Here is an 18,438-nt window from a genome sequence, read left to right as displayed (position 1 = left end):
TATTATCATGATCATTTAGAGTATTTACTTCATTATTATCAATGTTGTCATCACTCGCTAACTGTCTGAAATGCTCGGAAATTCATTTAACGTAATGGGGATCTGATGGCTCTTTTTCTGACCATTAAGGATTTTCCAGTATTCTTTAGGGTCACCACTTTTGCATTTCCTAAGTTCTTTAATTATGTTTATCTTTTTTTTTTTATTCTTTTAAGATTTGTTTTGTATTTTCTGCTTCCCTCAATCATGCTGTTAAAGTTTACACTATTCCTGTGCAAATGATATCTATGCCTTGCTTTATGGTACTCCTTTCTTGTTTTCCAGCATTGTTTGTCATAACCCCTTACAGTGGCACTGTTGCTCTTTTTGATATATGTTTTTTTCTTATGGTGTGGAAAAGTTGCAAGTGCAGGGTCATTTAATATTTGCTTTAATTCCTGGCTAATATCATCTATGGATAAATTATTCAACTTAACCATCAACTCATTTACCTTACACTCACTAATATTCCTCACATATACACAAACCCTTTCTCTCAGCATTCCACTTTCCTGGCCTTTCACTTGCTCTTCTTTGTTCTGCCTCCTGGGCACTCATGCTTACAGCGGGTACATTACTAGGTCCCATAAATTTCATCCTTACGTATAATCCAGTGTACATCAGACAATAGCGGATCATAATCCAATACTCTAAAAACCACCACATACTGCATAACTTCAGGTGAACCTAAGAAGTAATCTAGAGTTGTATTGTATGTAGTTGTAGGCTTGCCAATACCACAGTCTTCCCCCATCCTTCCATTAAATATAAACACTTGATGAGTTTTACAAAGTTCAACCAGTTTCCAGCCATAAAAGTTCCTGTCTAGGGTCAGATCTTGGTTTGCCCTGGTCTTAGTTATATCATAATCAGTTACACTTGTGTGGGGTACCTCGGCAGGCACCCGATCATCATCACCAGCACCAGAGGGAACATCAGACATAGTGAGAGTATGAGCATTAAAATCACCACAAAGTACATGCATATAGTCATCACTGGTATAAGTTATCAAAAAATTGTCCAACTCATCAAAGTGCTCTTCAGTGCCATATCTTGAGTGTGAGGGGGAATGTAAACACAGCTTATTACCAACTCCTTACCTAAATTTGCACTCCCTCTGTCTACTGTAATTGAGAGTTAGTTCTTATGTGCCTCCACTGAAAGCTAACATTTTTCCTAATGGCTAGAAGTAGACCCCCAGACTGTATGTGTGTGTGTGTGTGTGTGTGTGTGTGTGTGTGTGTGTGTGTGTGTGTGTGTGTGTGTGTGTGTGTGTGTGTGTGTGTGTGTGTGTGTGTGTGTGTGTGTGTGTGTGTGTGTATTTATTTCTTGCAATATGTGTGTGTGTGTTGCAATGTGTGTGTGTGTGTGTGTGTGTGTGTGTGTGTGTGTGTGTGTGTGTGTGTGTGTGTGTGTGTGTGTGTGTGTGTGTGTAATTCACCTCTTGGTCTGTTGCGGGTCTCTCTCGAGACAGCCAGCCGGTTCCCTACGGTGTATGTATTTTTTGCCATGTGTGTATTTATTTATTTCTTGCAATGTTCATGTGTGTGTGTGTGTGTGTGTGGGTGTGGGTGTGTGTGTGTGTGTGGATGTGGGTGTGGGTGTGGGTGGGTGTGTGGGTGGGTGTTTTTTTTGCAAAAACGCAATTCTTGGCAGACGGAATCACGCTCCCCTTGTATCCAGCTCACGCCCCCACAGACAACTTAGCTCGTCACAGTTTTCAGTTATGTGTTCCAGCTCTGTGTTATAATGTGTCAGACATCAGTAACATCAGTGTAAACATCTCAACTGTTGAAAATATGTGTGTTCTCACGCAATAATTAAAATATATTTGATAAAACTGTAAATAAAGGGCAAGTAATGACGTCACGAGCTGGCAATACGTGGCCTGGCTGAGCGCGCGCTGTGATTTTTTTTACTTTTTTTTTACAGCAAAGGAGACAGCTCAAGGGCACACAAAAAGCAAACATTAATGAAAAAAAAAGCCCGCTACTCACTGCTCCTAAAAAGAATCCAAAGAGGTGGCCGAAAGATAGGTCAGTTTTGGGAGGAGAGGTGTCCTGATACCCTCCTCTTGAAAGAGTTTAAGTCGTAGGCAGGAGGAAATACAGATGAAGGAAGATTGTTCCAGAGTTTACCAGCGTGAGGGATGAAAGAGTGAAGATGCTGGTTAACTCTCGCATAAGGGGTTTGGACAGTATAGGGATGAGCATGAGTAGAAAGTCGAGTGCAGCGGGGCCGCGGGAGGGGGGGAGGCATGCAGTTAGCAAGTTCAGAAGAGCAGTCAGCGTGGAAATATCGATAGAAGATAGAAAGAGAGGCAACATTGCGGCGGAATTTAAGAGGTAGAAGACTATCAGTATGAGGAGGAGAGCTGATGAGACGAAGAGCCTTAGCCTCCACTCTGTCCAGAAGAGCTGTGTGAGTGGAGCCCCCCCACACATGAGATGCATACTCCATACGAGGGCGGACAAGGCCCCTGTATATGGACAGCAACTGTGCAGGTGAGAAGAACTGTCGGAGACGGTACAAAACGCCCAGCCTCGAGGAAGCTGATTTAGTAAGAGATGAGATATGAAGTTTCCAGTTGAGATTTTGAGTTAAGGATAGACCGAGAATGTTTAGTGTTGAGGAAGGTGATAGCTGGGTGTTGTCAAAGAATAGGGGATAGTTGTTTGGAAGATTGTGTCGAGTGGATAGGTGGAGAAACTGTGTTTTTGAGGCGTTGAAGGACACCAGGTTCTTCTTGCCCCAATCGGAAATAATAGTAAGGTCTGAGGCTAAGCGTTCTGCAGTCTCCAGCCTTGAGTCGTTAAGTTCCTGAAGGGTGGGTCTTCTATTAAAAGAAGTTGAATAATGCAGAGTGGAATCATCGGCGTAGGAATGGATAGGACAGTTCGTTTTGGAAAGAAGATCATCAATGAACAACAGAAAAAGAGTGGGAGATAGGACAGAAACCTGTGGGACACCACTGTTAATAGATTTAGGAGAAGAACAGTGACCGTCTACCACGGCAGAAATAGAACGGTCAGAAAGGAAACTGGAGATAAAGGTAGAGAGAGAAGGATAGAAACCGTAGGAGGGTAGTTTTGAAAGCTAAGATTTGTGCCAGACCCTATCAAAAGCTTTTGATATGTCCAGCGCAATAGCAAAAGTTTCACCGAAACGGCTAAGAGAGGATGACCAAGAGTCAGTTAAGAAGGCTAGGAGATCACCAGTAGAACGCCCCTTGCGGAACCCATACTGGCGATCAGATAGAAGGTCAGAAGTGGAAAGGTGCTTCTGAATCTTCCGGTTAAGGATTGATTCAAAAGCTTTAGATAGACAAGAAAGTAAAGCAATAGGACGGTAGTTTGAGGGATTGGAGCGGTCACCCTTCTTAGGTACAGGCTGTATGAAGGCATACTTCCAGCAAGAAGGAAAGGTAGATGTTGACAGGCAGAGGCGAAAGAGTTTGACCAGGCAGGGTGACAGCACGGAGGCACAGTTTTTAAGGACAATAGGAGGCACTCCATCAGGTCCATAAGCCTTCTGAGGATTAAGGCCAGAGAGGGCATAGAAAACATCATTTTGAAGAATCTTTATAACAGGCATAAAGGAGTCAGAGGGGGGATGAGTAGGAGGAATATGCCCAGAATCGTCCAGAGTGGAGTTTTGAGAAAAAGTTTGAGAGAAGAGTTCAGCCTTAGAGATAGATGAGACGGCAGTGTTGCCGTCAGGACTGAGGAGTGGAGGGAAAGATGAAGAAGTGAAGTTGGAGGAGATGTTTTTGGCTAGATGCCAGAAGTCACGGGAAGAGTTAGAGAAAGCAAGGTTTTGACATTTTCTATTAATGAAAGAATTTTTGGTTAGTCGGAGAATAGATTTGGCACGATTTCGGGCAGAAATGTAAAGTTCATAATTAGCATTAGTTTGAAGGCTCTGGTATCTTTTGTGAGCTACCTCTCTATCATTGACAGCACGAGAACAAGCGTGATTAAACCAAGGCTTTTTTGCGTGAGGAGTAGAGAAAGAACGAGGAATGTATGCCTCCATTCCAGAGACAATCACCTCTGTGATGCGCTGAGCACACACAGAGGGGTCTCTATCCTGGAAGCAATAATCATTCCACGGGAAATCGGAAAAGTACATCCTCAGGTTCAGGGACGTGCAGAGAACTTTTTCAGGGCAGGTGCTCAAGTGAAAAAAAGGGCAAAAATATAGTAATGAAGGAGAATAAAACATATATCTGCTCAATACCCTTTCAAATTTGTTTAAACTGTCATAGGTACCAGCAGGCTAATATTTTATATGAACATAAAGTCTACTGTACTGATTATCAGTAGAAGACTAGGGAATCTATTTAAAGAAAAAAAATCATATATTACTTATACATAAATGCCTGCAAGAAAATCAATCCGTATGATTAATACAGTATGCTATTAACCAGATCTTATCATTTTATATTTACAAGAGAACCCTTCTGTGTGCCATTTCTTTGAATATGGTCATAACCTCACTGTTGTTGATTTGTATATCCTTTTCAATTGCTAGCAACAAGAGATCAGATAACCTCTCCTCACTGCACAGGCTGCGCAGCTTTGTCTTCACCAGCTTGAGTTTAGAAAAGGTCCTTTCCACTGTTGCAGTTGTGACGGGTAGAGTGGCATAAATTGTTAAGAGTTCAAGCATAAGTGGAAATATCTCCTGGGCATTGTTTTCCTTTATCAAATTCAGCAGTGTAGCTGCAGTGTTCTGTGGCAGGCATGGAAATGAGGAATAGAATATCTTCAATTCCAACCGTAGCTTGTCTACTTCTTCCAGCTCATAAAACTGGCATAATTTTTGCAATGACTTGAATGCTTTTTCATTCACAGGTTCTTTCCAGTTATCTTGAACTGTCATGCAATGGAAGGCATTTAGGATACCCCATGTTGTGTTGTCCCCACCTTTAAATCTTCATTTTAGCTCCTGTGATATTGTGTCTAAAAACACATAAAATACTCTCACGCGGTAGTAGTCATCCAAGGTTTGGTATTGATGGTCCTCCGTAGCAGATGTAGCACTATACTTGTATCTTTCAGGCATTTTTCTTCTTCTGCCTTGTCCAGAAATCACAGAGGGAAGGTCGATGGCCATAGTTTCAGCTCTCTCTTTAACCTTTGTAAAAATCTCCTGAAACTTTTCATCATTTCTTAATTCTCTCAAGCTTTGTAGCACTGTATCCACAAGTCTATAGGAGGCAGCTAAATCAAGGTCTTTCTGTTGTAGTGCATTAGATGCATAGGCAGTTTCTTGAAAAACTGGGGTAGCAATCTCAAGACAGACAAGAAATTCAAAGTTTATACTTTTCAGCAATATTGAGGCATCCCCTGCTGATGCATCAGGAGGATCTTTTTGCACTATCTCTTCTAAAAATTGCTTCACAACTGGAATGACCTTCCTCATGGTTCTAAGAGCCGATTCTCTGCAAGCCCATCTTGTGTCTGATAGCCTCTGAAGTTCAAGTGGGCGGTCTTCTGGAAACATTGCTCTCTGAATCTCCATGAATGCAGCATGCCGTTTTGAAGAGTTAGCAACAAAAACATACAGTTTCTCCACCAAACTGAAAAAAGTTACAAACTGAATACTTGATTTGGCACTTTCGACTAAGACTAGATTTAGGCAGTGTGCATGGCAGTGTACATAGAGTGCCTTTGGGTTCTGTCTCTGGAGTCTGGACTGCAATCCATTGTATATTCCACTCATATTTGCTGCCCCATCATATCCTTGTCCACGCATATCATCTATGTTCAGGTTATTTGTGTTAAGCATAGACATCACTTCTTTCTCCAGTGCCTCACCAGTTGTTGATTGTACATTGAATACTTGCATGAAACGTTCTTTTATTTTGAAGTCATGTACATATCTCACAACAAAAGAGACCTGTTCTGTATGTGATACATCAGTTGTTTCATCCATGAGGATGGAGAAGATCTTGCTCTTGTGAATTTCTCCTAATATCACTCTTCTAACTGAAATGGCCAAAGCCTTGATCAGATCATTCTGAGTCCTGTTTGAAAGTAATGATACTTGGGGTCTTTTCAGTGTTTTTTGTTTTTCTTTAATTACATCAAGGTGCAGTTTAACCACACTGTCATACTTGCTAAGCATTTCCACAAGTTCAAGAAAATTTCCTCGATTTTCACTGGTAGAGCTTTCGCTGTCGCCCCTGAATGGCAAACCTTGTCTTGCCAGGTACAGAGTGATGGAAATCAACCTACATAAAATTTCTCGGTTTCTCTGCTTCTCTTTGTCTTTAGCAGCTTGTACTTTCCGATCAGCTGCTTCTAAAGCAATACTCAATGCTTGGCTTTGGAACCCTTTCCATCGAACCATACCAATCATGTGAGATTCTGAACTAGCGTGCTCCTTTATTTTCTCTAAAGCTGTCCTCCAACGGCTTATGCCCTCTGATTTCCAAGCTGCTCGGCCACTGTACTTTCCTTCATTCAAAAAGAGACGACAGCTGAAGCAAAACATAGCATCTTTCTGAGGTGAATACTCTAACCAAGAGTTCTTTTCATACCATTTCTTCTGAAAGGAGCGTCCTTCTCCATTCTTGGGATATGAAATTACTGGTTGACATGGGCCATAATTATTGCAGAGTCTGATGAAAGACTCACTAATACGTATCTTATAAGTAACAACATGGGCAGGATCATTTGGATACTGTAATTCAGGTAGCATGGAAAATGGCTCTTCAACTTCCGGCACTTCTCCTCTCACATCAATATGGGGCTCCTGAGGAGCAACTTGTTGCTCAAGGTGACCATCTTTATTGTCTGCTTCATTTGGCTCGTCGACTGCTTCCATACCTTCAGCTTCTGACTCTTCACTCTCCTGAGTCTCCTCCCGGTCCTCCGAGTCCTCCACTTGCTCTGATGTTGAAGCTGCCACTCTAGGCTTCATCCAGCCATAAAGAATGAGAAAAATAAAGTGATCATAATTATGAAGAAAAGTATTCATAGATTAAGAGATTTAAAGTTGGCCCCATTTTATTTTCCACTACGCTGTGGACATCTGGCAAAACCATGAAGCTCTTAAACTGGTAACTGCAATTCTAGACAGATAAGGAGGAAGAGAAGAGGGAAAGATGATAGGAGAGAGAACTGAGAGAGAACAAAGATAACGATAGGGGGAAACACAAGCGAGACCTCTGAAGGCTTATTACAAGAAGGAAAACATCGGGGAACCGTGTTGAGGAAGCCGTAAGTGTCTATGTGATACGGGCAAGGCATGTGTGTATGTGTGTGTGTGTGTGTGTGTGTGTGTGTGTGTGGCGCAGAGCCGGTGAGGCGGCCCAGGACCTGATGTGCGGACGGCGAGGGAGACAGGGAGAGTCTCAGTAATTACTAATTAACACTCAAATAGGGGCTTATAACACTTATTTCACTGATCTAGTGCACATAGTGACATTACTTTACGTCCCCAGAGAGGGCACGAACTAGAAACTCGTGTTTTAATGGAAAATTAAGCGGTTGTCTGGACACAACTCACCTGATGTGCGGACGGCGAGGGAGACAGGGAGACTCTGGGAGAGAGTAAGGACAAGATGGCCGTCGAGGCCTCCCTGCTGGCTGCTTGTCGTCCGGACGGCCTGGTGTTGACTATGTTTAATATAATTATGATTGGGAGGGGACTATATTCAGCTCTGAATGGGACAATTAATTAAGCTGATAATGAAGACATGTATGGAACTAATTATAAGTTGAGGCAATAGTAAATTAAGCGAAATATGTAATGAAGTCGTGTCAATCCTGCGAGACATCGAACGGGCGGGGCACAGGCCTGTATTACATTTCTCTGAAAAGGGCACTTTTAAAACAGGAGCAAAAGGGGCAGGTGCTTGGGCACCCCTAGCACCCCCCCTCTGCACGTGCCTGCTCAGGTTGTCCCACCGAGCTGAAGCAAAATGCCAGAAGCATCGCCTCTTCGGTGGGTCCAGAGGGTGTACAGGAGCGATAGGACAGGATGCAGAAATAAGATTGTGATCGGAGGAGCCCAACGGAGAGAACAGTTTGACAGAATAAGCAGAAGGGTTTGAGGTAAGGAAGAGGTCTAGAATGTTGGGCCGATCTCCAAGACGGTCGGGAATACGTGTAGGGTGCTGGACCAACTGCTCTAGGTCGTTGAGGATAGCAAAGTTGTAGGCTTGTTCACCAGGATGGTCAGTGAAAGAGGATGAAAGCCAAAGCTGGTGGTGAACATTGAAATCTCCTAGGATGGAGATTTCAGCGAAGGGAGAGTGGGTCAAGATGTGCTCCACTTTAGAATTCAAATAGTCAAAGAATTTTACATAGTTGGTAGAGTTAGGTGAGAGATAAACAGCACAGATGTATTTAGTAATAGAATGACAGTGAAGTCTTAACCAGATGGTGGAAAATTCAGAAGAGTCAAGGTCGTGGGCACGAGAGCAAGTGATGTCGTTGCGCACGTAGGCGCAACATCCAGCTTTGGATTGAAATTTAGGATAGAGATAGTAGGAGGGAACAGAGTAGAGATTGGTCCTAATTTCCCGTGGAGACGAGGTGTTCCAGACTTAGCGAATATGCGTCCGGCCCAAGGTGAGGCTCCCTTTAAATGCTAAACTCTTTCCAGCGTTTCAATCTGGCCAGTGGGTGTCGAGGCTTTAAGCTAAAACTAAATTGACTCTCTCTCTCTCTCTCTCTCTCTCTCTCTCTCTCTCTCTCTCTCTCTCTCTCTCTCTCTCTCTCTCTCTCTCTCTCTCTCTCTCTCTCTCTCTCTCTCTCTTTCCGAGCAAAAAACGAGTCACAGCCACGTCCCTCCACCCCTCCCATGTAAATAGACGCCGTGCATCGCAACAAACCCGTAACCGTGATCCCGCAAGTACCACCACCTCTATTACCAAGCCTCTAGATAACTTAAAAATCCTTAGTTTCAATGCGCGTAGCCTAAGAAACAAATTTGATGAACTGAGATGTCTTGCTCAAACAGAAAATTTTGACATAATTGCTATAACCGAAACATTTATCGACACCACAAATATTGATTTAAGTTCCGAATACAACATAGATGGCTACAGACTCTTCAACAAAGATCGTGTAAACCGTAGAGGCGGTGGCGTCGCCCTTTATGTCAAAAGCTATTTGCAACCCACTGACAAAACACCGGGAAACAGTAACGTTGAACATTTGTGCGTGCGAGTAAACATTGCAAAAGTCAATTTAAATATATCTGTCATCTACAGACCTCCCGGGCAATCACTCGATGACGACCTTGAAATGTACAGCGTCTTAAGGCAGTCACTTAATAACAACGACTCACTGATATTAGTAGACTTTAACCTCCCCATATCGACTGGGCGACACTGTCAGGTACAGAAGGCGAGTCACATAGAATGATCGAATTTCTAGAAGAAAATTATCTAAGCCAAATGGTTTCTGAGCCAACTCGACAAAATAATATACTCGACCTTGTTATAACGACCCAAGATAACCTAGTCAGTAGTGTCACGGTAGGAGAACACCTCGGTTCTTGCGATCATAAATTAGTGCGCGTCGACATTAGAGCTCAATCATCAGTGACTGAAAATAAAGTAAAGGTCCCCAATTTCAAAGAGCTAACTTCGAAGAAATCCGACAAAAACTAACAGAAATACAACTATCAGATGACGGCAACGTAGATGAAGCCTGGCTAAGCTTTAAAAATCACTTACTCACTCAGCAGAACACATTCGTCCCCTTGTGCGAGAAGCGAATTAACACTAATAAAAGCCCACCGTGGTTTAATAGCGAAATTAAACAATCAGTCAATGAAAGAAAATTGTTTTACAGGTTAAAGAAATAACAAAGCACGCCCGAAAACATTAGACTTTATAATGATGCCAGGCGACGAGTAAAAAGACTAGTAGGTCAGGCAAAGCGTAGATATGAAGAAAATATTGCAGCCAACTGTAAAAATAATCCGAAATCTTTCTTCAGTTACATAAACAACAGAAAGGCGATCAAAAGTGGTATTGGACCTTTAACAAACAGCGACGGTGCACTAGTGACTGACAGCCAACACATTGCAAACCTCTTAAACAATTACTTTTCCTCGGTGTTTAATACTAACAGTCTTCCTCTCGCTACCACCAACACCAGTACTATTGTAAATCTCGAGCATGCATTGCCTAATTTTGAAATAACAACCGATGAAGTCCTTAAAGCTCTCCATTCACTTAAAACAAATAAAAGTCCCGGACCCGACAAAGTATATCCTATACTGCTTAAAGAAACAAAGAGCGAAATACTCTCCTCCCTCACTACCGTATTCAATATGTCCTTGCGACAAGGCATCGTCCCTTCGGATTGGAAAAAGGCTAACGTGACACCGATTTTTTAAGAAAGGAGACAAAAAAATACCAGGAAACTACCGACCCATTAGTCTAACTTCAATTGTAGGTAAGCTACTCGAGAGCATAATTAGACAAAATTGTGAGTTACCTCGAAAGCCACTCATTAATTTGGGATTCACAACATGGGTTCCGCAACAAAAGAACCTGCCTGTCAAACCTACTGACCTTTTATAACGATCTCTTCTCAACTTATGACGTAACCAAATCAGTGGACGTAGTCTATCTTGATTTCCAGAAAGCGTTTGATAAAGTCCCACATCATAAATTACTTTATAAATTGAAGTAAATAGGCATTGACGGTCAAGTAAACCAATGGATCGCGAATTGGTTGAGCAACAGACAACAAAGAGTTGTGATTGACGGATTTAACTCAGAGTGGGCGCCGGTCACTAGTGGCGTCCCTCAGGGCTCGGTTCTTGGCCCAGTGCTCTTCATTATTTACATCAACGACGTGGATGTTGGACTCAATAATCGCATTAGTATATTTGCAGACGACACAAAGATTGGTAACTCGGTTCTCACTGACGAAGACGGGCAAAGCCTCCAAGAAGATTTGCACAAAATTTCAGCTCGGTCGGATAAATGGGAGATGCCCTTTAACACAGACAAGTGCCAGGTCCTTCAAGTTGGAACAAAAAATAAGAAGTTCGATTACGAAATACTCGGCGTTAAACTCACAAGCGTTCAATGCGTTAAGGACCTGGGGATTAAAATCGCGTCAAACCTCAAATTCTCACAACAATGCATCGATGCAGCAAATAAAGCGAATAGAATGTTGGGCTTCATTAAAAGAAACTTTTTATTCAAGAATAAAGATGTAATACTTCCGCTCTACAATAGTTTAGTCAGACCCCACTTGGAATATGCGGTACAGTTTTGGTCTCCCCACCATGCAAAGGACATTGCTAAACTAGAAGGTGTTCAGCGTCGAGCAACAAAAATGATCCCTTCCTTGCGCAACAAATCCTACGAAGAAAGGCTTTCCACCCTTAACATATTCTCTCTTGAGAAACGTCGCCTCCGAGGAAAACTGATCGAATGTTTTAAAATACTTAATGGTTTCACGAATGTAGACAGAACAAAATTGTTGATGATCGATGACACTTTGCGAACGAGGAGCAATGGCACAAAACTCAAATGTAGACAAGTAAATTCAGACTGCACCAAATTTTTCTTCACCAACATTGTAGTGCGAGAATGGAATAAGCTCCCACCATCAGTGGTCCAGTGTAACGCGATTGACTCCTTTAAAAACAAGCTCGACCGTCACTTCCTTCAACTTAATATTAACTAGAGTAGAAAAGCAACGTTTTGGAGCCATCTGATTAATGTAAAATCACTTAGGTTTAAGGACAGACCACCTAGTCTGGACCATGGGGTCTGTGTGGTCTGATTTTCTATGTAAATCTATAATCTCTCTCTCTCTCTCTCTCTCTCTCTCTCTCTCTCTCTCTCTCTCTCTCTCTCTCTCTCTCTCTCTCTCTCTCTCTCTCTCTCTCTCTCTCTCTCTCTCTCTCTCTCTCTCTCTCTCTCTCTCTCTCTCTCTCTCTCTCTCTCTCTCTCTCTCTCTCTCTCTCTCTGCTCATTTTCCCTTTATTTTCAATTTTCCGAACTTCTCTATCATTTTTTTGCAGGAAAGTTTTCAACAACACCGCCATTCTTGATTATAGTCTTGGGCACAGTGAACCATCACTACCACCACCACCATCACCACGACCCCTTAAACCTCCTTGACCATCACCACCACCACCACCGCCACCGTGACACCGCCCCCACCCCCATCACCACCAACACCACCACCATGATCACCGCCCCTACCCCCCATCACCACCACCACCATGATCACCACCCCTACACCCATCACCACCACCACCACCAACATTATGATCACCGCCCCTACCCCCATCACCACCACCACCATGATCACCACCCCTACACCCATCACCACCACCACCACCAACATTATGATCACCGCCCCTACCCCCATCACCACCACCACCATGATCACCGCCCCTACCCCCATCACCACCACCACCATGATCACCACCCCTACACCCATCACCACCACCACCACCAACATTATGATCACCGCCCCTACCCCCATCACCACCTCATCACCACCACCACCACCACCGCCACAACTCACATCACCATCATCAGCATTTTCATCTCCGTTATTAAAGAGAGAGAGAGAGAGAGAGAGAGAGAGATATATAAAAGCAATAGTTTGACGTAGTGTTTCAATTTCCCTGCTTCTTCCTCCCCATAACCACCTCCTACCTCTCTTCTCTCTCTCTCTCTCTCTCTCTCTCTCTCTCTCTCTCTCTCTCTCTCTCTCTCTCTCTCTCTCTCTCTCTCTCTCTCTCTCTCTCTCTCTCTCTCTCTCTCTCTCTCTCTCTCTCTCTCTCTCTCTCTATCATTTTTCTTCATTTCTCTCTTCCACAAACTTCTTACGTTACCATTTCGTCTTTCCTCCTTCTTTATCCGTCTTTCCTCATCTTCCCTCCTTCACTATTACCCCCTTAAGTTCTCCGTCTTTTCCTCCTCTTTTCTCCATTATCATTATCTCCTTAAGTTTACTCGCCTTATTTTTTTTAACTGCATGATGTGACTTGTGGCTGCTTCTTAACACACACCCACACCCACACACAAACACACACACGCCAAAAAGCCTGGTCTGGGTACGCATGGCACGTCTTCCTCTAAGCCCATCACCATATATCTTCCCCAGCTTCGAATTTATGCAGCCTCCTTGAAAGTTTGGATCGTCTGTTCACTCACCACTCGACTACCGATATGTCTGATCCATTCATCCACTACCCGGTAGGTATGTCAAGTCATGGCTGTTCTCTTCTTTTTTTTGCCGCAAGGAAGGCAGCTCAAGGGCAAGAAACAGAAAGCAGCAACAAAATAAGCCGGATAGACGCTGCTCCGAACAAATGAAAATAGAACGAGAGGCCGGAAGAGAGGTCAGTTGCAGGGGATGAGGTGACTTGATGCTTTCCATGCGTCAATCAGCGATAAATAATTCCACCCTACCCGTTATTACAAACCCCATACTGCACTCACTTTAACAGCCTTATTGCAGTCAACTTTGTTAAATCCCTTCATTTACTTCAGTCACTCTACACTCTACACCTTTATCTTTTCTAAACACTGGAAATTCATGGCAGGAAGGAAGGAGGGAGGAGGAGGAGGGAGAGAGAAAGAGAGAGAACGGAGGATGAGGAGGAAGGGATCGAAGGAAGGGAGGGAGGCAAGGAAAGGAGGCAGAAGGGTACAGTCTTTTATGTGTTTCAGCCCATCACTGTAGGGGATATTTCTCAGCTCATGAATAGCTTTGTATTATTCTCTGCACTGAGTCTAATGTGTCCATGTCCATTATATAAGTATGGAATAATAGCAACATTGTGTAATCAAGGTGCGGCTTCGTAATGAAAAATAAAGATTGAGGGAACTTCCAACACTTCCATTATTAATGTTTTTTTGCAAATATACCATAAACGGTATTCGTTCGTTTGGTCTGTCTATCAGTTTGTCAGCCTGTCTATATATTTACTTGTATATATTTATCTATCTATCAGTCTGTCTACTTATCATATGGTCAGCGTGCATGGCTACGACTCTGCAGGCCCGGGTTCGAATCCCGGCCTTGGCAGTCGGCGTGCAGCTCACCCAGATGTTCATCCTCCCTCTCGGGTTGGTCGATAAATGGGTACCTGGGAACACTTGGGGAAGGCAAACTGAGGCAAGTCCGGATTTCACACTATGCCGTGTCCCGGGGTAATTGGCTCTTACCCACCACAGGCTCAAAGGGACAACGATTTGGAGATGAGACGCGCAGCCACGCGCAGCAATATCGAATGCACTCACCTTTACCTTTATCTGTCTGCCTAGCTATCTTTCTGTTTATCTATCTATCTATCTATGTATTTACCTATCTGTTTATCTGTTTACTTATATATACGAATACGTGTCTACATTTCTCTATTTCCATTTCTCTGTCTCTATATTTCAGTCCCGCACCAAGCAGCCTCTTCTTTTCATGTTCAGGTCTCTCGCCCGTGGGCACCGCCGCAAGGTAATGTTTCTGGGAGTGTCTGTAATAAGACCTGGAACGAGGGCGGAAGAGCTCTCGCGAGAAAATAAAAGACGCAATGGAAGACAGACTTGGAGGTTAATAACTGTCTCGTCTGTCTCTGAAGAAGTTATTAAGTTTGGAAAGACGGATAAAAAAGGGAAAACAAAAACGGTTACCAAGAAAGAAATCTTGGTCGTGGTGATGAGTCTTATGGAAGGATAATGGATGCTATGGAGGTATTGTTGTAGGTCTGGTAGTAGTAGTAGTGGTGTCTGTGGTACTGGTGGTTGTGGTGGTGGTGGTGGTGACGGAAGTGGTGGTGGTGGTGGTGGTGATGGTGATTGAAGTGGTGGTGGTGGTAAAGAAGGACAAGCAGAATTATCTTTAGAGGAGAAGCTCGGAGAGAGAGAGAGAGAGAGAGAGAGAGAGAGAGAGAGAGAGGCAAGGGTTAAAAAGGAAGGAAATTGAAGTACTATATCAAAGTGTTCCTTTCTATATATCACACTTTACTGCCTGTGTTCTCTCTCTCTCTCTCTCTCTCTCTCTCTCTCTCTCTCTCTCTCTCTCTCTCTCTCTCTCTCTCTCTCTCTCTCTCTCTCGAATATCTAGAGGAAAATTATCTAAGCCAAATGGTTTCTGAACCAACTCGACAAAATAACATACTTGACCTTGTTATAGCGACCCAAGATAACCTAGTCAGTAATGTCACGGTAGGAGAACACCTCGGTTCCTGCGATCATAAACTAGTGCGCGTTGACATTAGAGCTCAAACATCGGTGACTGAAAATAAAGTTAAGGTGCCCAATTTCAAAAGAGCCAACTTCGTAGAAATCCGACGAAAACTAATAGATATGCAACTATCAGATGACGGCAATGCAGAGGACGCCTGGCTAAACTTTAAAAATCACTTACTCACTCAGCAGGACACATTTGTCCCCTTGTGCGAGAAGCGAATTAACACTAATACAAGTCCACCTTGGTTTAATAGCGAAATTAAACACTCAGTCAAGGAGAGAAAATTGTCTTACAGGTTAAAGAAAGACCAAAGCACGCCCGAAAACATTAGACTTTACAGTGATGCAAGGCGACGAGTAAAAAGATTAGTGCATCAGGCAAAGCGTAGATATGAAGAAAATATTGCAGCCAACTGTAAAAATAATCCGAAATCCTTCTTCAGTTACATAAACAACAGAAAGGCGATCAGAAGTGGAATTGGACCTTTAACAAACAGCGACGGTGCACTAGTGACTGACAGCCAACACGTTGCAAACCTATTAAATAATTACTTTTCCTCGGTGTTTAATAATAACAGTCCTCCCACCACCACCACCAACACCAGTACTAATGTAAATCCCGAGCATGCATTGTCTAACTTTGAAATAAAACCCGATGAAGTCCTTAAAGCCCTCAAATCACTTAAAACAAATAAAAGTCCTGGACCTGATAAAGTATATCCAACCCTGCTGAAAGAAACAAAGTGCGAAATACTCTCCTCCCTCACAACCGTATTCAATATGTCCTTGCGACAAGGCATTGTCCCTTCAGATTGGAAAAAGGCTAACGTGACACCGATTTTTAAGAAAGGAGACAAAAAGTACCAGGTAATTACAGGCCCATTAGTCTAACTTCGGTTGTAGGTAAGCTACTTGAGGGCATAATTAGAGACAAAATTGTGAGTTACCTTGAAAGCCACTCATTAATTGGGGACTCACAACATGGCTTCCGAAACAAAAGATCCTGCCTATCAAATCTATTAACCTTTTATAACGACCTCTTCACTGTTTATGACGTAACCAAATCACTGGACGTAGTCTATCTTGATTTCCAGAAAGCGTTTGATAAAGTCCCGCATCATAAATTACTTTACAAATTAAAGCAAATAGGTATTGACGGTCAGGTAAACCAATGGATAGCGAATTGGTTGAGCAACAGACAACAAAGAGTAGTGATTGACGGATTTAACTCAGAGTGGGCGCCGGTCACTAGTGGCGTCCCTCAGGGCTCGGTTCTTGGCCCAGTGCTCTTCATTATTTACATCAACGACGTGGATGTTGGACTCAATAACCGAATTAGTAAATTTGCAGACGACACAAAGATTGGTAACTCGGTTCTCACTGACGAAGACAGGCAAAGCCTCCAAGAGGATTTGCACAAAATTTCAGCTTGGTCGGATAGATGGGAGATGCCCTTTAACGTAGACAAGTGCCAGGTCCTTCAAATTGGAACGAGGAATAAGAAGTTTGATTACGAAATGCGCGGCGTTAAACTCAAAAGCGTTCAATGCGTCAAAGACTTGGGGGTCAAAATAGCGTCAAACCTCAAATTCTCACATCAATGCATCGATGCAGCAAATAAAGCGAACAGAATGTTGGGCTTCATTAAAATAAACTTTTTATTTAAGAATAAAGATGTAATACTCCCGCTCTACAACAGTTTAGTCAGACCCCACTTGGAATATGCGGTACAGTTTTGGTCTCCCCACCATGCAAAGGATATTGCTAAATTAGAAGGTGTTCAGCGTCGGGCAACGAAAATTATCCCTTCCTTGCGCAACAAATCCTACGAAGAAAGACTTTCTACCCTTAACATGTTCTCTCTTGAGAAACGTCGCCTCCGAGGAAAACTGATCGAATGTTTTAAAATACTTAATGGTTTCACGAATGTAGACAGATCAACATTGTTTATGATCGATGACACTTTGCGCACGAGGAACAATGGCGTAAAACTCAGATGTAGACAAGTAAATTCAGACTGCACCAAATTTTTCTTCACCAACGTTGTAGTGCGAGAATGGAATAAGCTCCCATCATCAGTGGTCCAGTGTAACACGATTGACTCCTTCAAAAATAAGCTCGACCGTCACTTCCTTCAACTTAATATCAACTAGAGTAGAAATGCAACGTTTTGGAGTCTTCTGATTAATGTAAAATCACTTAGGTTTAAGGACAGACCACCAAGTCTGGACCATGGGGTCTGTGTGGTCTGATTTTCTATGTAAATCTATGTAAATCTCTCATTCTCTCTCAAACACACACACACACACACACACACACACACACACACACACACACACACACACACACACACACACATGTCTGCGGTAGTGGTCTGGCGTTGATAAATTGAGGCCAAGTATTGAAAGTGCCACAGCCATGATCGGTCTTAATTGAGTGTGGAAGATAACTGAACCTGGTGGGGGAGGGGAGGAGTGGTGGTGGTGGTGGCAGGGAGTGACAAACCGAAGTATAGTGTATTATTTTGGTGGTGATGGTGGCGGGTAAGCAATTTGTGGTGTTAGTGCGGGTAGTGAAGTGACCTCGTTTGTGTAGCAGGGAATGAAATAATAAAGATGCAGGACCGACAGACAGAAGGACAGGTATGCAAGCAGGCAGACGGGCAGACAGGCAGACACAGACAGGTAGACCCATACAATACAATCCCATACAATCTCAGTTCTTCCTTCTTATCCCCGTGTTTTATTTATATTGTCTCTCTTTTACCTTACTCCTTTACTCCTTTCTCAGCATTATTTTCTTTTATTTCCCTTTACTCACAATTTCAGTTTTTTGCTACACAGACAGAAGCATACAAAAAAACAGACACACATAATCATCAAACTCTTCTATACCACTCCTCTGTACTCTTTTCAGGAGCAGTAAGTAGCGGCCTTTTTTTTATTATTGTTTTCTTTTTTTTCACGCCCTCGAACTGTCTCCTCCTCTGTAAAAAAAAAAAAAAAAAAAAAACAGACACACAGGAAACAGAGAAAGAAAAGCAGATTTTTATTTATTTATTTTTTTTTTTACTCAAGTTATCGGTGTGTATTTTAACGTTACCATGTTCCCCAAGTAATAATTCTTTGTAACCTCGGCCTCCCCTCCTGCCTTCCCCTGATGAGCCTGAGAGGAACTATATAACGCCTGCGAACACACTCATGCGG

The sequence above is a fragment of the Eriocheir sinensis genome, unplaced genomic scaffold (assembly GCF_024679095.1).
Source record: "Eriocheir sinensis breed Jianghai 21 unplaced genomic scaffold, ASM2467909v1 Scaffold1478, whole genome shotgun sequence".
NCBI lineage: Eukaryota > Metazoa > Arthropoda > Malacostraca > Decapoda > Varunidae > Eriocheir > Eriocheir sinensis.
The sequence above is the reverse complement of the archived record's forward strand: the minus strand, read 5'-3'. Positions refer to the sequence as shown.